The sequence below is a fragment of the Rhyacophila brunnea genome, unplaced genomic scaffold, assembly GCF_057557595.1.
Source record: "Rhyacophila brunnea isolate RB1 unplaced genomic scaffold, BYU_Rbru_1.0 scaffold_22, whole genome shotgun sequence".
Lineage (NCBI taxonomy): Eukaryota > Metazoa > Arthropoda > Insecta > Trichoptera > Rhyacophilidae > Rhyacophila > Rhyacophila brunnea.
Window position 1 is genome coordinate 35,812,349 of NW_028232882.1, and position 19,181 is coordinate 35,831,529.

The 19,181-nt window shown below is 34.5% G+C and overlaps 1 protein-coding gene across 8 annotated transcripts in view; it reads right to left on the reverse strand.

Annotated features, from left to right (window-relative positions):
- Nucleotides 1–19,181, reverse strand: part of LOC147070500 (spermatogenesis-associated protein 20) — a 202,961-nt gene that overhangs the window by 138,397 nt on the left and 45,383 nt on the right. The window contains exon 4 of one of the 8 annotated variants that reach the window (XR_015070958.1): nucleotides 15,232–16,954. The exons of the other annotated variants lie outside the window; for them this stretch is intronic. The gene's annotated coding sequence lies outside the window, so the exon portion shown is untranslated. Of the gene's footprint in view, nucleotides 1–15,231; nucleotides 16,955–19,181 lie in introns of those variants that run through there. 8 annotated transcript variants of the gene reach the window in all.

Here is a 19,181-nt window from a genome sequence, read left to right on the forward strand (position 1 = left end):
TTTAATTGGAATTGTTTGGGTACCTACGTAGTGTAGAAAGACACTACCAACACAGAGTGTCTCAAAATGAGCAATTATTAAATTTAACAAATGTATTGTTTCAATTCTTTTGAAATTCAACCGTTTTTCCCCAAAGGCACAAATTATAATACAACTCGCATATCCCGTAGTAGGTACAAGCAGTGATTTTCAAACATTTTATATAAATGTTGAACAAATTTATTGCATACTACATTTTATTATTGCTACGTATCAATACCAATAGAAAATATCTTTTTGAAAAAGTAAGACATCCCGCAGCACTCGAACCTGCATCTCTCAGGTATCGCGCCCATTTACATAGACCACTTTGCTAAAGGCGTCATTCTTAATTGCGACAAATTTCAACTAATGACTTTTGATACTCTCTGAAGCACTTTCCAAATTGAGCTACTATTGGCGATCGGTTTTTGTATTTTAAATCAAAGTAGATTACATTAATTACTAACCGACGGGCCAACCAAACGGCACTGAATGACCGTAGGGACGCCCTCTCACATGTAAACTCGCCTAAAATCAAACCTTCCAAGAACGGCGATTCGGTGAGGCATATGAAGACCGTGCGGTTCAACTTGTCGATTGCAACAGTAGATGTTTTTTTCAAACTAAAAAGTCGCAAGTGTATACGGCGGAGCTACGGGATACTGGTTTGACCTGGAACAAAGCAAGAAGACTGGTGAAGGACAGGGATTCTTGGAGGCGCCGCGTGGTGTTCATATGCTTCGACTAAGGGGCGGACATGGAAGAAGAAAAAAAAAGTCGCATTCGACCAATCTGCGGAACTTCATTTGGCAAAGTGCGTTTTGTGAATCACGATGACGTCACATCGACGTATTCGACACGTTTCAGGCGGACGAGTTTTGATGTGAGCGCCGGCTAAAGCCCGCTGGATAGACTAACTCATAAAATTCGATGGATTTATTCAAATTCAAATTTATTTATTTTACATATTATAATGAACCAATTATAAATTTAAAGCGTTCACATGACATAAAATAAGTGTTTTTTTTTCAAATAAAAATACAGAGCAATATGAGTTAATAATAAAATTTTAAAAAAAAATAACAAAAATAAAAGTAGATGAAAGCACACAGAGTGAACTATTGATAGACCCTATCTTAAAAACTTATTAAGCAACGTCCACCTAAAATCACCCTCTACTATAGAACTAATAACCGAGAAGAGTAAAATTCATCCAGCAGTGGACCGACCCTGGATAATGATAATGGAGTTCTGGATCACTTTATGGCTGATTTTTCATGAAGGAAAAGTATCAGGCGGACAGAAATAGAACCAGAAATCTCACAACACGTAATGCCGATCAGGTTGTACTAATTAAATTTGCCGATAGATAAAGTTCTACATTGTGCGGGAAGAAAAAGTATCAGAGCGCCAGAAATAGCCGCAGAAATCACGCAAACGAGGAGGACACGTCTCGCGAAAATAACGATCGCCCATTATCCCGTGTTTACCGCCGCTAACTTGTTGGCATCGCAGACTTATCCCGGTGAGACCCTACTAAGTCCTTGAGACTTTCCCGCGCGCGCCGGGTCCGTGTGCGATATACGTCGGAAGTTATCCCACTGTGTATTTTCTAAACGGCCACTTCTATCGATTGGCTATCGAGCTTGGGAATATGGTACAGCGCGTAGATACGAGGATTAGGTCAACATGGCACTACACCCAGCATACTTTACGAAATTTAAATGCATAATAAATAAAAATGGTACGACTATTCTTCTAACACGACAGCTTTGTAAACATTCCAGTGGTTGGCCACTATCGTAATATGACATACTAAGTAGTTATGTTTCCTTCCAATTTTGAATTTTTACCATAGATTAACGGCCCACATGTGCCACGTAGGTCAAAATGGAGCTTTTATGGTATTTTCAGAGCATAACCCTGGACATTCCTTAAACCTTGTAGATAATCTATTTATATAATTTTGAAGCCTTATATGTATTTTAAACATTTGATGACTGCATAAAGTATTTTTATTAAGTACATAAAATAGTATTCTTTTAAACCTCTCGATCTAATGTTTTAGAATATAGTCATATTTCAGGACATTAAGATTTTTTAGATTTATTAATTTTTAAACGCATTTATAAAACCATTATTAAAATTATTGTTAACATTATATAGTGAAATATTTACGATAAAAAATTATATTTATAATCTGTGATCCCAAATTTGACAAGAATTAGGCATTTTATTATTCAAAAAATAGGCACGATTAACACATTTGAAGATAATTCTAAAGATACTGATTATAAGCTATGTCTCTGACCATTCAAATGTGAAAAAACATCTTACGAATAATTATTGTTTTATAATAATTATTGACCTAAGAATAAGGTACGAGGGTGGGTCAATAATTCCTTAGAAAAAAGCATTAAAACAGTTTTTATTTTTGTATTTTTTTTTTATTTCTCAACATAATCTCCTTGGAGCTCAATACACTTGGTTTGACGTTTCTCAATTTTTTTTAAACCGTCAGAAAAATAAGTTTTCGGAAGGTTCTCAAAATAAGCATTTGTCCGATCGATGACTTCTTCATTTGAAAAAAAACGTTGTCCACTTAGCCATTTTTTTAAGTTTGGGAAAAGGAAAAAGTCACTGGGGGCTAAATCTGGCGAATACGGTGGGTGGTCGACCAATTCGAACTTCAATTCTTCAATTTTAGCCATTGATCGTAAACATGTGTGAACACGGGCATTGTCCTGATGAAAGAGGAATTTTTTCCTGTTTAAATGAGGCCGTTTTTCTTCAATTTCGTTTTTTAGCTGGTCCAATAAAGATGCATAATAATCCCCTGTTATTGTTCTTCCTTTTTCCAAATAGTCAACGAAAATAATTTCACGTGCATCCCAAAATACAGTAGCCATAACCTTACCAGCTGATTTTACGGTTTTCGCCTTCTTTGGACATGGTTTGTCTTCGCAATCCACTGCTTTGACTGTTCTTTCGTCTCGGGAGTATAGTGGTGTATCCATGTTTCATCTACAGTCACAAAGCGACGAAAAAATTCATCCGGATTGCGTTGCATGAGCGACAACAGGGCTTTAGAGGCCACCACCCTATTGCGTTTATTGTCGACTGTGAGCAAACGCGGCACCCATCTTGCAGAAATATTTTTCATGCCCAATTTGTCATGTAAAATAGAAATGACGCTACCTTTTGAGATCCCTGTAACCTCAATTATCTCACTCAACTTTAATCTTTGGTCACTTAACACCATATCGTGGATTTTGTTGATCATTTCTGGTGTAGTCACCTCTACAGGACGTCCTGAGCGTGGTTCATCCTTTGTTGATGTACGACCACGTTTAAATTCATTTAACCAGTTATAAATAGTTGCAAGTGAAGGAGCAGATATGCCGTGAACTAAATCCAACTCATTTTTTATTTCCTTTGCTGTTAACCCTTTTATATTAAAATGTTTAATAACAGCTCTAAACTCAATTTTCTCCATTTTCCATTTTTCCATTTTCCACAAGCAAATTTTTTTTTTAATGTACGAGAAACACACAACAACCCGACTAATCTGATTGAAACTTCGCAGCATACTGAATCGGTAGTGCCGCTGCATGAAAACAAACCGCTTACAGTACTAGTCGCGCCACCTGTCGGCTTTTCTAAGGACTTATTGACCCACCCTCGTAGTATTTTTTTTTGAAATACGCCATTTCTATTGGCATTTCATTCCAGCAAATAGAAGTCGCTAAGCAGATGGGCAATGGGCTGGACATGTCGCTCGGAGTGTGGACAACCACTGGACATATTCCGTTATACAGTGGTACCCAAGGGGCACTAAACGACCACGAGGACGCCCTAAAACCCACTGGATAGACGAACTCATAAAGTACGGTAGATGTACGTAGCAGCGAATAAATGACCATGGCCAGCGATGCTAGCTAGGAGCATTGATACTAAAAATGTTTCTCACTGAGGACTTATAAACCCAAAAACATCAGTGGTTTCTCTATCGAAGTTTGTCAGGTTTTGAGCGAAATTAGCAAAATAAATATTTTTTAAATATACTTACTTGTTTCTTGAATTATTTAATGGTTTAGAAAAAACATCGAAAACGTCCAAATTGATTGAAATCTGATACAATGACCGCCGGGACGCAGTTATCCGGGCCTGTTTACTCCCACCCGTCTCGCCGGCTTAGAAGATCCGATCGCTTTACACCTTATATTTACCAGTAGGGAACAATGTTGACAAAGTATTTTTACGTTTAAAGTAAACAGCGAAAAATCCAGTTGTCAGTAACGTATGTCACCGCCTACTATGCACTATTTCAAAGCGTTTAATTTTTTCAATATACCGGTATAGTTACAGCACAAATATGATTTTTATAATAACATTTATTGGCTTGCCCAATAGCTTTGGACAAAAGGTATGTTAAAATAACTATCCCATCTTGTCAACTTAAAAGACGCTAAGTGACATTTTATTCACTGTATATAACTACTTACTGCTTTACATGTATATTTTATAATTGTCTTAACTGGAGCAAGTTACTAGAAAAAATCCCAAGGGTTCCACCATACAATAAAAAGGTTGGGAATCTACAAATTAGTTTAATTTTTGTTACGCTATGTTTATTTCTTCTAAAGTTATAGTGATTCTAATGAAACAACCTACCCTATCAACTATCAAACACAAAAAATAAAACCGTCTACGTCCAACGATAACGACGTCAAAAAATATTTCGTTTTGCAATTTCAAAATTTAGACGACATCTGTTGTAAAATTTTGTCTTCAACGTCTTTCTAGCGTATCAAAAATTTTGCATGCTTTCAAAATTCTCAATAAGCGATACAAAGTCAATCAAACCCTACACAACAAATTTACAACACGAAACGGGGCACTCCATAAAATCGATAGCCGACATTCGCAGGCAGGTACGGGCCTGTTTCCCACTTCCACGTTTCCCCAACTTTCCAAGTTTCCACACTTCCACATCGCCACGTCGCCCGGCCGCCCTGCGAAGTAATAATTAGCGGGTGGCGCGCAACAGTTTTCGGTTTCGCGAGCGAAGGGTAGACAGGAATACGGGGCGGAGGGAGGCCAGGTCTGGGGGTTGGTTTTCTACACTGATTGGGCAAACTTTTTATAAGATTCGTGTTCAACAATAATGTGTGCGTGCCTCTACGTGCGGCACAAATAAAATTCATCTTTTCACACCTGAGACAAAATTGCATTTGGAAAACATTTATAATAATTTTAAGCATCTATGAAAAACCCGATAATTCAATGTGTGTAAATGGCAGTAGCGAAGGGAGACTTTTGGAAAGAGGTAGACCGTGGAGAAATTACACCTGTTAGATATATTTACGGGAAATAATCCAACATAACTACTGATGAATAGGTACGCAAAAATCGATGAAATTTCAAAAGCTCACTGATGGTATAAAATTAAGCAATTAATTTGAATTATGTATTTTCCTAAACATTTATAAACGCAAGATACGCTCAAAATATATTGTCATCTTTGAAAAAATCCGTTGTTGTATATATGTTCCATAACAATTTATAATTTAACCCATAAAACTAGACATTTTAAAATACTGACATAACTGACTGAATAAATTGTCTTAGTCTATGAATGAACTAACTGATAAATAAAAATCATGAGATAAATTATTTTATAATTTTAACAACAATCAATATTAATTATATGTGATTGAATCCCATAGAAAATATATTTTTAAATTATTTTGAATAAATGTGTACTTACGTAATATGTAAGCACTCCTTAAATAGCTTAACGATTTGTATGGGCCAAACCGTCTTCAAATTATGAGAAACAAAATTCATATAAAAAAATCGATTCACGTGAACATAATCCAAACAATATGTGAAGCGAAACGAGATGTCACTTATTTTTTTAAACTTTCGAGACATGCCATAAATTGTGCTTATTGAAATAGGGGAAAAGATCGTTAAATTATTTTTCCATTTATAGTGTATTAAATTTGTCATTAAGGCCAATATGCAATATTTTATAGCCCAATAAACCCTTTACTGTAATGAAATAATGCTTGTGTAAAGATTAGTATTCTCTATACATTTACAGGGTCATGGCCCCTGAGGGGAAGGGAGCCGAAAGCAATTGATGCCTTCAAAATATCGTGTTAGGGCCGAATGGTCCATATTTCTTGAGCACGGACACATTAATCATCCAGAGAATGTCTGAGATGCATTCTACAGTTTTTTCGGGCATATTATTCAGCGCAGGTCAGTTAGTGGGTTCGAGAAGCCTCCAGGGAAGGCGAAGTAGAGAATGAACCCAAATGAAGGAATTTACTTGGAGCAGCCTTCACCCTGCCCTGAAAGAAGCAGAGGACCATGAGGGGTGGAGAGTCTAATGTTAGAAACACAGACGACGTCACGTGAGCGCAGATGGTAAGCAGCTCGCCAGACAATTTTAATTTCTGAAAGTAGCTCACATCCTTCTTGAGTTTGGAGACCACTGGTCTATCTATATCATACTGATCTTATATTTTATGAAATGGTGTGACAAATTTTGGTAAATTCCTTTTTGTGCTATTTTACGCTAACGCGGCCAACGAGACATCACTTTAAAAATATATTTTCAATTAACTACTCTTTTATTCAACGAATAATTCACAAGATTAATTAGAATGGTACATTCTTAAATCTTGCGAATTATTCGTTGAATAAAAGAAATAGTTGATTAAAAATTATTAGCAAGTTCGAGTTAGTTACAACATATTGGCGAGGCGAGAGAGAGAGCATATGAGTACCTTGGTATCAAAGTGGGACAAACGCCACCTCCCACTAAATTCATGTTTTAATTGATTATGGTAGTGCAAGTGAAGCTCTTTTCAAAAAATCCACCAAAAGTATCAAAAACGGTAGTTTTCATAGAAATTTTTGAGTTTAAAGTTGGTATGTTATATGAAAAACAGACACTTTTCACACATGTTTGTGAGTCTCCTGTAAAATTTTGTAAATGGCTTATGTCCCACTTTGATACCAAGGTACTCATATATTGGCGAGATCCGCGACGTCGGTTAGTAATCAAAGTAGTAGGTGCCTACTTTGATTTAATAAACAAAAACCGATTGCTAATAGTAGCTTGATTTGTGTTTGCCGCTGTATCCAGGATAACCGACTTAGGTATACCAAGATTTTTTCTATTGGTTATAATATATTTTCTCAGAAGTGTCTTTGAAAATTATGTATGTTAAAAATATATTTATAAAATTTGATCAACGACTGTATCTACATTGAAAATAAGGGATCAGGGTGGCAGGGCAGGCTTGGAAGGGGGCGGGTGATTCGGGAGAGGCTCAGCCGCCGTAACCGGGTCAACCTGTTACTCGGTCCCAGTTATAGTCCCACTGTGCGGCCTACTTGTTACTGTGCCAGACGCGATCTGGAAACCAAGCCTACTACATACAAGCCGCACATTGGCATAATACTCCACGAGTAACGGGTCATTCGTATGAAAAAATTGATTTTGAAACACTGTTAAAGACGCGTCGGTGAAATGTATCAATTATTATAACTCGGGTATAAAAATTTAACAAATTATATGTCAATAATTATTTACGACATGAAGTGTGAAGCATGCGCCGAGAAATCTAACAATTAATTTATTCATTTGTTGTTATTTATGTAAGAAAACAAAAGATTGTGGACATAACAAATCAAGAATCAGGACGTTCACAACCTGATATTTACATTACAAGATAATTCTAAAGATACTGATTATAAGCTAAGTCTTTGACATTTAAAAACACGCGCGTTAACATGATCTTACTCCATACTTCATTTATCGTGTGTCAATTTATGGCTACGGCCGTATGTTGTAGCTTAACCAATGGGAAATGCCAATAGAAATGGCGTATTTCAAAAAAATACCTTATTCTTAGGTCAATAATTATTATAAAACAATCATTATTCGTAGGATGTTTTATCACATTTGAATGTTCAAAGACATAGCTTATAATCAGTATCTTTAGAATTATCTTCAAATGTGGTAACCTTGCCCATTTTTTTAATAATAAAATGGCTAATTCTTGTCAAATTTGGAATCAGAGATTATAAATATAATTTTTTATCTTAAATATTTCATATATTCACTATAATAATGTCAACATAAATTTTACTAATGGTTTTATAAATGCGTTTAAAAATTAATAAATCTAAAAAATCTTAACACCACTGCACATGGATGTACTGAAATATGGCTATATTCTAAAACATTAGATCGAGAGGTTTAAAGGAATACTATTTTATGTACTTAATAAAAATACTTTATGAAGTTATCAAATGTTTAAAATAAATATATAAATCTTAAAAATTCAAAATTATATAAATAGATTATCTACAACGTTTAAGGAATGTTCAGGCCAATGCTTTGAAAATACCATAAAACTTTATTTTGACCTACGTTGGGCATGTGGGCCGTTAATAAAATAATTAAGTATTACAGTGGGGCATATATTGATTGGATGTGGCAAACATAGAGGCCCAACGCACTGACTGATTTAGATAAAAAAAAATAACAATATATGTAAAAAAAATTCAAATAATAAATTCAGGATATTTGTTATACTTTGGGTAATATTTTACACTCAGTTTGTGAGAAATGCACATCTTTATTAAAAATGAAATATAATTTAATTATTTTGAGACTGTTTTAACTCTTCGAAGGCCATTTTTTAAATTTTATGACGAATCAGTTGGGTCATTTGCGTCAAAGAAATGCACCGCTGAATCCATTAAAGTATACGATAAATTAAATTAATCAAAAATCCAACCATTTTATAATGTAGCACAGGTTTTCATTCTCTAATAGTAAACTCCAAATAAAATAAGAATACACTAAGCATAAAAGACTATTAGATATACGAGCCGCCACTGCTAATTCTTTTCTCTATTTTTTCTTTGCTCACACAACAATCACAAGAACAAAGAAAACAGAAAAAATATAAAAAAGTAAACATTTACTGAAGAAAGTTTTCTAGACGGCTCCGAAGAAAAATAGAAAAAAATCGCGCTAAACAAAAAAAAACACAGTAAACTCGACAGATACAAATGGGCAAAGGGTTAAATTACATTCTCCATAATAACTGAAAAAATATACACAGCCAAGAAAAATGTGTGGTTAAATTCATTGGATGGATTAAGGTGCAACGTGGTTTAGTTGATCATCATTCAGAATAAATTCTCGAGATCTGAGGCTGTATGGATACTAAAGATCCGTGCATTTATCCGACTGATGTTCTCTTAAATGGGTGGTTGGTTCACAATAATTATGGATCAAGTCCAATTTTCATAAATTTCGATGTTTCAATGGCTAGATAAAACAGATTTCTATATTGTGTGTTAATATCACAATAATAGCTCTACAATTTCCCGCACAAATGGCAATATTAGTATTGATAAGACATCATATTGAATGTGAATCATGTCCATTTTGACAGTTCCTTCAGCAGTATAAAGAGGTTATTTGCCAACATCAGTTATATTATAGCCAATATTAATAAAGCCTAAATATAGGTACTTTATGTTCCGACTATTTATTATAATTGATCCATATACTATCAAAATATGGTAAGTATATACAGTAAAAACATTCCAGAATTTTTCAAAAGAAGTTTTAAATTTTCCTTTATTCCTCCATTTTGATGGACTTTATCCATAATTATTTTGAACCACCGAAATATACTTATAATAATATATCAGAAGAGATCTATATTTGGCTACGAGCTTTTTCCAGCTTTACCATTCTTCGGGAACATCAATAGTTTTTTCTCCGAAGACGCACAACTAACCTGCCAATGACAATGACAATTAGGCGGCTAATAGCTGTGTACAACTAAATAGCTTCGAATATTGATATATTCCACTTACAAGAGAATGAGTTCAGGTTGACGTCGTTTTATAATTTCTTAAAATATGGCCTACTTAACTCATACGCGTACTTCTATGTAGTTTACAATTTGTATATTATTTACTCTTTATAATCGTTTTCCGATAAGTACTGCTTATTTCTTTGTTTTTCGTGTCACATTGTGAACGTCTTGAATTTGTAATTAATCCATTTTTGGGTTAATGGCATCACCAAGTATAAGTCGAGAGGACATACAGAAATACGTTCCGCGATCAGATCTTACGTCTTACAGCTTTTTTTTCTTCTGACGTATCCGAGACATGTGCATGAGGCCTCACACACACAATAATCAACAGTGTGTGTAATCTAGGGGCGGCAGGTTATATGAAAGTATGGTGAAGCAGGCAGGTATGGTGAAAAATTGTGGTGAGGCGGGCTGGTAATCAAGTTGCGGCAAAATTTCCACGTTACATTATATTATATGGGTACGTAATACTGACTTAAACGTGATGTCCTGCATTTTTTTTATCGCGTCGCTATTTTCTCGTAAGTTGTCGGCTATTAATAATTGTTGGCCTGCTTCATTCAGTTGTATGAGAAAGCCGATTCAGTGCCCCTCTTTTAATTTAATACCTCTATGGTGCGGCAATTCGACTGAGCAACCCACCATATTTTGCTGTAGGCCAGGTGTCTGACGGTGGATGACGTAATCAACATGGCGCGGTAATGTAATCGTGCATCTCACACCTCAACGTGAAAAACATATACAGAGAAGAGGCGATGTGCGAGCGATATTTTAGCATGTGGACAATGTCAATTCTGCAGCATGTGTTACCAATTATTACCGCGCGTCACCGCACATTACCTTTATACATTGTTCATGTATGTAGATGAATGACGCGAATGATTTCCGTTGCGTACCCCGACGATTACCGTACCGCGCCTTGTTGCTTTCATCCGTACAATGAAACACCTGACCTACGGCCGAAAAATTCGTTGAGCTTCGATCAACCAGTGGTTGACGCCACCCTAATGAGCGAAGTACCTACTTCAATACACCTAACCGAGCCCATCATTTTATTACACATAAAATGACCCAGTGGCGAAGACTCCATACTAGGCGATTATTTAAAACCTACCTTAAGAAAAATATTTTTTATTTTTATATTGACATATTAAATAATATAATCACATAATAATATATTCAATATTCCCAACGACATCTATCGTATAATTGTCATAATAATTTTACGATCTTTTCCACTATTTCAATAAGCACCATTTATGGCATGTCTCGAAGGTTTAAAAATATAAGCGACATCTCGTTTCGCTTCACATATTGTATGGATTACGTTCGCGTGAATCGAAAACTTTTTTATATGAAGTTTGTTTCTCATAATTTCAAGACGTCTGTGGCGACCCATATAAATTGGTAAGCTATTTAAGGAGCGCTTACATTTTACGTAAGTGAACATTTATTCAAAATAATTTATAAGATAATTGAAAAAAAAAAAATCTAGGGATTCAATCACATATAAATATTGATTGTTGTTAAAAATAATAAATAATTTATCTCGTTATTTTTATTTGTCGGTTAGTTTATTCATAGACTAAGACAATTTATTCAGCCAATTATGTAAGTTGAAATCTGATATTGTATCTAAGTCTGTGTTTTAAATATAGAAGTATTTTAAAATGTCTAGTTTACGGGTTAAATTATAAATTGTTATGGAACAGACTCACAACAATGGATATTTTCAATATATTTTGAGCGTATCTTGCGTTTATATTTAAGAAAATACATAATTCAAATTAATTGCTTAATTTTATACGATCAGTGAGCTTTTGAAATTTCATCGGTTTTTGTGTACCTACCTATTCATCAGTAGTTATGTCAGATTATATTCTTATTTCCCGTAAATAAATCTAACAAGTGTGCTTTCTCCACAGCCTACCTGATTCAAAAAGTCATCCTTCGCCACTGAAATAACCAACGGATAAAAGTTTCGCTCGTGTATCGTACATAGCGCATCACTGTCTCATCTCGCGAATATTACCATCTCCTTTTGCTCCTAATGCTAATGTGGCCGCAAGATTTTTTTAAAAAGTAAATGGCCGACTGTAAAAAATATATTACGCTAAAAACATCTGACAGATGATGACGATGGGTTTTTGCAATCTGAACATAACTAAGTAAGTCATATTTTTGCGACAGAAGTGGCACAACTGTCGTTGTTATATTAAATTATCTGGAGTAACTATCGCCGTAGTTGTCTGACATATATATTATAATAACTTAATAAAGGGAAATAAGCAGTTCAAAAGGTAAATATGTTTTGATGGCTTTACAATAATAACTACTTTAATCTTTACAAATTTAATCATTCACATTAGCCTGTTTCAATTCACTGGTGTATGAAGGCATCCTTAAGCTTACTTCACTCGCCTTTGATGATGCTGCGATTTTGCCATATCTTAGTGAGGCAACTCATCGCGTTCCTTGACTTCCCCTAATGGAGCGATTTCCAAAATGGGAGGCGCGGAGTGTTGCAAAGGGAGGCGCGAAAAGTTTAATAGAATAATTAATGTAGCAACAGGTTTGCAAATGCATAGTTTATAAAACGGCCGCTAGCTATAAACTACATGAAAAAACAGTCCTATAAAAGGTTGTTTGCAAACCTGTCTGAAAATATGGAGACAAATTTTATAATACCGCATTTCCACCCTATTGTAAAGCACGCTGGCTATCCCGTGAAAAAATGAAGTCTGAATAAAAGGGTCAAATCATAGTGTTGAAATTTGACGCAAGTTTGTTTAGGAACGATAATTATTTTGTTGTATTTGGTTGTATTTGGTTGAAATTTTTTTTTAAAAATGAGTGAATAAATCAATGCAAGGATCACTAATGCATTCACCGATTTAAAAAGACAAAGTGAAGGCATTCATAAAAATTTGGAGCTTTGGAAATCAAAATTACAAAAAAAATAAGTTCGCCATGTATCCACATTTAAATTATTTCTACGCTAGATATATATTGAAGCAAACAAAAATCTATTTACTGAGTTCTTGGTTAAATGCACTTTTAACATTATTTTATTAATAGTAAAAAAGCGCTGTTCTGTTTCAGAACTATTAAATATTTTAAATATGTGGTTGAAAGATCCTGCTCTCGGGGCCCGCTTCAGGATGTGAAGCCCATGATAGAATCTATTTGTCAATGAACGATGATAAATTTGGATTGACTACTATTGAAACTGATTGTGCTAATAAACAAGCACATTCATCGCATGAAAAACAAATTAATTTAAAAATGAATATATAAGTACTTAGTAAAACCTTGTTTATTTTTTTTTTCATTTTTGTATTAGTACATTGTTGAATATTTATAAATGTGTCTGTATTATTTAATGAAAAAAAGGGGGCGGAGGGGCCAAGATTAGTTTTTTTTTAAAGGGAGGCGTAGTAACATAGTATAATAAGTTTGGAAACCACTGAATTAGACCATTGTCATTAGCCATATCAATATATAGCTTAAATAGCTAATCCATACTCAGCTCCGTGGTACACGGTAAAAATAACAACAACGATCCACCCAACGTATCACGCCGGTGGCAACACTTGAAACCAGTTCAACGTATTTTCGTTGTTTTTCTTTCGTGGCGCCCTTGACCGACGTAAAAACAAGCACTCTCGCGGCCCGTCCGTATCACTAGTGCATAGAATTGGGTATTTCCCGAGAAAATTTCAATCTCGAGATTCGGGATTTCCAGAAAAGAGTTCTCGAGAATTCTCGATATATCGGGAAATTTAAAATAAACCTGAAAAAATCCTAAAATCAGTGTAAAAATAGAAGTAGGAAAACAAAAATAATTAAAAACATTACTTATTAAAATAGCATTTCAAAAAACACAGACTGTCAATCGCTACGTCTGACAATCGCGTACGCTTTTGAGACACAAAATTCCCTGATGTTGTAAAATTGCGCTCATTTTGAGTCGACGTTGGCTTAATTGTGTTAAATGCCCCGAGAAGTCTTTGAACGTTTTGTGTTTTCTGTCCACTTTTTTCATATAGAGAAATCGTTTTTTCAATTAATATTTGATAATAAAGATCCCGAATCTCGAGAAAAGATTCTCGAGATCCAGGATTTCCTGAAATGTTAAAAATTTCAATTCTCGAGATTCGGGATGGAAAATCTCGAAAAATTCTCGAGAAACCCAACTCTACTAGTGCAGCCCTTAACGTTGTATCTATACATATTTTATATATATATATTTTTTTCAATTAAATTCAAAACAATATAATATATATATATATATATATTAGCACTAATAATTATGGCTTTTAAGCTACGCGCATTTGATAACCACTTATGGATGCGACACATCACTATAACTCGTAGGTGAGCAGCAGGCCATGTGTTCATCACTAGAATAAAAAGGCGGAGTGTCTAGGTATGAGGAATGTATCCAGAAGACTGCGATGGGAGTCCACGGTTAATACTAGTGGGTGGGATAAATTCGGAAGTCAGTGCCACCTACTTAGACTTGGTTAAATTCTCGCCGAAATTCAAAAATAAATTATTATCGATACTTTGCCGAAATTGATACCCCCAAATCATTTTTCTGTGTGCGCGCCTGGCTGCAGGTACCAATAGAAATCAGATCGTATTGACTATATTAGCAAAACTGATAGTTTAAACTTTAAATAATAGCCCCCATTTAGGAGAAGAACTTTTTTGGTACAGGTCTTTCATGCAAGCTATCAAACACCGAAATATGTTTAGTGGTATTTGCATTAATATTAATTACAATACGGAATTGATAATAGCATAATGGTGAAGATGATTTTTACAGAGGGTTGGAGAGGACCCTTTTTTGAGTTGCTCCGCTCCGGGACCTAATAGGTACTTGTTCCAGCTCCGCTCCAGGGTCTGCTCTACTCCGGGTAATTTTAATAGGTATTATATATATACAAATGTTATTTTATTTTAAAATAACTAGTTTTAAAAGAAGGTTTATTATTTGTCATTTTCATTATTTAAAAAAGTGAGCTTATTTATCACTCGGCAGTTTCAAATAATTCCAGCGTTGCAAAGTGTCAAATATAATATTTTCATTGGATTTTAGGACGAAAATTTAACAATAATAAAAAACGTCCGGAGCACTACACATTTTCGGTACTCCGGCTCCGCTCCTGCTCCGGGTAAAACCCCATTGCTCCACTGCTCCGTGCGCTCCGAGCTCCGCTCCAAAGCTCTGGATTTTTATCAGCAATTTATTATTTTCTGAATTTTCGATATCTTTATTAAGTTTGTTTATGAAACCTTTTTTTAATTTCATTGTTTAAATTTTAAATATTATGCTAACGAAATTGCATTATATTTACCAAGAAGTAGGGCACGATGCATAAATGCGAAGAATACCTTACCTGACAGGAACATAAAATACGTTACAGGAAATTAAGTGTTTACTACCTCTTATAAGTCTTATATGAATTGTGCACGGAAAGTGATCTTCTCTTTAGTATCATCACGATTACAATGGGGGGGTATAATGGTTTATTAGAGGAAACAAGGAAATGGATAATAATACGATGCTTTCGGGGCACGCAACAACGCGATAAAACAGTTTGAGAGCAATTTCCACTCCAAGGGCGCCCGTGGCGTTTGACTACGGCCGTATAACCGTAATATTATTCGACGTTCAACAACAACATAATATTATTGTCATAAAAAAATGATCAATAATAATTTTCGTGCATTATTATTTTTTTATTCGTCAAAGAAAAGATAATAATATTTTTAACGAAATTATAGCATCGAAATGTGTCTTATACTGCCATCTGTGATTGTGCGATAAAAGTTTCAACAGATAAAAATAAAGAGAACTGCCTTTCCGGCTAAAAAAATTAACAGATGGCAGCGCATACGTTAATATTCATTTTGTGAAAAAATCTAACAAAATGCAACACAATTTTATTATTACTATTTATTTCGCCATATCTATTTTTTTAATAACATTTCAAAAGAATTTTCATGTCAATAATAAGAAAATAACTATATTTTCTACTATTATATTAGAAATAGTTGATATTTTTTTAATTTGTCTCTATGAAGACACACAACACCACTAAAAATTTTGTGTGAAATACATCAAAATCAAAAGATCTACATATTTCTAAGAGATTGCCCTGCCCTACTAACTATAATAAGTAAATTATACAGATTCCAAGATGTTTTTAGTATGGTTGAATTGTTAGATAACAGAAACATATTATTATTGTTTCAACAATGTTTGTAAATAAAATTGAAAGACTAACTTGGCTTACTTACTAAGTTACTTCATTCGTAATAACGTGATTGTTCATCTAACTAAATCTAAATAATGATGGGTAATTGTATAAACGATTCTGGCTTATAAAACTAATGAAAGTGTTTTGATAGCAGTGCAACCCTGGAAAGTTAATCTCATGGCGCAAGTAAGTATGTTTTGCTGTAAATAAATCTGCAATGCAAAACTACTACCATTTGTAATTTTTTTTGGATTCTATAGTCTACTCTATAGGATTTATAGTTAAGTTCTACTAGACGCACTTCAGTCACCTTCAATGGATGCTTAGATAACATGTCATAGAAATGATAGAATTATACATTTAGACATGACATAATTTAATTTTTTTAACACTTTTGAATATGTACCAATTTACATTGAAAGGTGCCCCATACACCACACATTGCGGGGTCTCGCACCATTTATAGTTATGCCACTATGAACAGAAAAAGATTTTTCTTCAGCATCTTTATTTAACTACCCTCTGAAAGTATACGATAATTGTAATGCAATTACTCAACCCCTTTTCAGACATCATAATTAAAGAGTAACAGATAATACTGATCGGTTGAAGATTGACAGATGATTGCCTATCAACTAATTAATCTCCTTCTTTCTGTGCCATATCCGTTATCAGATGTCAGCGATGAGTTTGGCCACCTATTCCTTGTCTAATTCTACTATAAACAAGGATAGAGTGCTGCAGGTCGATTCCGTAACTTACGACTCGTATGAAACATCGTAGTTATTCGCGAAAGTGACGTAGGTTATCGAAATAAGGCATGTCGAAACTATCACTACCTGAATTAGTCATAATCTGTGTCGACATTATTGCCCATACCAAAGGGCACTCGTGACCATAGTCCCCCATACGAGTTGAGTCTGTGAGCATGCGCACTGATGTCTCGCGCCGATAACGCAGTTTAGTTTTGAACTGTCAAATAAAAGTGAAAGGTTAGGCTGCGAAAAGATAGTATTTTATTATTGGGCTCGCGAGAATAATTACCTAAATATTATTATTTTATATTTCGCCAAAGCATTGCTATATATTTGTATCGTTCACCCAATTATTGTAAAATACGTCAATCCCATAAATAGTTACTTTTGCTGCACTTTTAGGATCACGTAATCATCCGCGAAACAGATCAAATAATTATGTTAACTTATGTCAAAACGCTTTTTCACTTAGTGATGCACTATTTATACGTAATTTCCGGTTAAACAAAGAGCTTGTGAGATATATTTTACAAATTCTCACGCCATATAGGTTTATTATCGTAAGTTTAATGTTACTACCTACCTACAAGCGTGAAGAGTATACAATGCGAAAAAATGAATATGGTTGTATAGCTTAACATAGAAGATGTATGTAATATTTTGACACATTATTACGTTTATAATATTATATCCATGGAGAATTAAAAAGTCGTAGGTAGGTATAATGTTGAGACGGACATAACCTTACCTACCTGATTTCAATTAAGATCACTTAATTGAAACCTCTCCTTTCTTTTGCTACTTTTGCACAACGAAGGACGTGAATTCATGTACCTATTTCCCGATTTCCATGTTTATTTTGATATTTCGTTTCGTATGTGACAGTGACCTTGAAAATCAAAACGTCAAAATGAACGAGTTCGCTGACGGAAAGAACACGGCAATTGTTACTTAATACTCTGTTATCTTGAGTTCAATTAATTATGTTATGTTTTATAATGGTTTGTAATGAATAAATACCTACCTACATAAAAATAAATGTTATTGAAGACACTGTGTTTATTTTGTTAAATCTTGTTTTATAGTGTAATAATATTATATCGTTTCGCATTTATGTAAGGTTATATTCTACGTACATATATATATATATATATATATATATATATATAGGTATTATACTAAGTCAATCAAATATTATAGGAATTATACACAAACATAACCAACAAAAATAATGATTTCGTTTGACATTTCATTTTTGACGTTTCATCTCGTACCATAGACATCGATTTTCTCTGTTTTGGCGATGTTTTTTTTTTTTTTTTTTTAATAATAACCATACCCTTGCTTTTTCGTACAAGGTGGTTGGGTGGGTTAGTTGCATTGATGTGGGGCTAATTAGGTGCCTCCATTTATATCTTTAATTTTCTTTATGGCCAGGATTAAATATTTTGTGTAGTGTTCTTGTGTTGTTCTATTGCTTAGTGCTTCGTGAGGCTTTTGGAGGTCAATTTCGTGATTATGTTGTCTACATCGAGTCCTGAGAGTCCATCGCTCCCTTTCTAGTATAGGGCAGTCGTTGATGACATGCCACACAGTTTGAGATGTGTTGCTGTCACATGGACAACAGTCTTCATCCCTCAATTTAAATCTTTTTAGATAAGCTCGCACCGATCCGTGGCCTGTTAGTATCTGTGTGAGTTCGTGTGATATTTTTAAGTTCCTGGCAAGAGTGATGGCACAGTTTATGTTTGGAATAAATTTCTGCGTTATTGATCCTGTGGCGGATGTTGTGTATCTGTGGTTCCATAGCTCTATGGTATCTTCGTTTAGTTTTTGTTTTGCGTAACTCAGAGGGAAGTGTGTATAGGTTAAAGGTCTTTTGTCTGTTGTGGCTTGTTTAGCGTATTTATCAGCTTCCTCGTTTTCGGCTATCCCTGTGTGACTTCTTATCCAGAAGAATCTGGGGTTTGTTCCTATCATTCGAAGCTGTGTTGACAGTGTTAAAATGTCTCTTACAAGTGGGTGTGTCGATGATGGGTTTTGGAGAGCTACCAGACTGGATTGGCTATCTGAGAATATGTTTACATAGTCGTGTCTGTGGAACTTTAATCTTTTGAGTGTCCACTCGAGAGATTCTCTGATAGCAAATATTTCTGCTTGGAAAACAGTGCAGTAGCTTTCGAGCTTAAATTTTCGGGGGGTTATTAATG